The sequence below is a fragment of the Arachis hypogaea genome, chromosome 2, assembly GCF_003086295.3.
Source record: "Arachis hypogaea cultivar Tifrunner chromosome 2, arahy.Tifrunner.gnm2.J5K5, whole genome shotgun sequence".
Classification (NCBI taxonomy): domain Eukaryota; kingdom Viridiplantae; phylum Streptophyta; class Magnoliopsida; order Fabales; family Fabaceae; genus Arachis; species Arachis hypogaea.
Window position 1 is genome coordinate 19,844,503 of NC_092037.1, and position 748 is coordinate 19,845,250.

The following is a 748-nucleotide window of genomic DNA, read 5'->3' on the forward strand; positions in this document are numbered from 1 at the left end:
ACTAGTTGCATTAATGCAACAAAACTGCAAGTTTTATGGACTTCCATCTGAAGATCCTTATCAGTTTTTAACTGAGTTCTTGCAGATCTGTGAGACTGTAAAGACGAATGGAGTTGATCCTGAAGTCTACAGACTCATGCTTTTCCCTTTTGCTGTAAGAGACAGGGCTAGAATATGGTTGGATTCACAACCTAAGGATAGCCTGGACTCCTGGGATAAGCTGGTCACGGCTTTCTTGGATAAATTCTTTCCTCCTCAAAAGCTGAGCAAGCTAAGAGTGGATGTTCAAACCTTCAAACAAAAAGATGGTGAATCCCTCTATGAAGCTTGGGAAAGATACAAGCAGTTGACCAAAAGATGTCCATCTGACATGTTTTCAGAATGGACCCTATTAGATATATTCTATTATGGTCTCTCTGAATTTTCGAAAATGTCATTGGACCATTCTGCAGGTGGATCTATTCACCTGAAGAAAACGCCTGAAGAGGCTCAAGAACTCATTGACATGGTTGCAAACAACCAGTTCATGTATACCTCTGAGAGGAATTCCGTGAATAATGGGATACCTCAGAAGAAAGGAGTTCTTGAAATTGATGCTCTGAATACCATATTGGCTCAGAACAAAATGTTGACTCAACAGGTCAACATTATCTCTCAAAATCTGAATGGATTGCAACATGCATCCAACAGCACTAGAGAGGCAGCTTCTGAAGAAGCTTATGATCCTGAGAACCCTGCCATGGCAGAG

At 41.0% G+C, this 748-nt stretch overlaps 1 non-coding gene across 1 annotated transcript; it reads right to left on the bottom strand.

The window, feature by feature from the left end:
• Window positions 1-268: 268 nt before the first annotated feature.
• Window positions 269-372, bottom strand: LOC112762924 (small nucleolar RNA R71). Its single transcript, XR_003182787.1, has one exon. It is a non-coding gene; the product is annotated as a small nucleolar RNA R71 (small nucleolar RNA).
• Window positions 373-748: the final 376 nt, after the last annotated feature.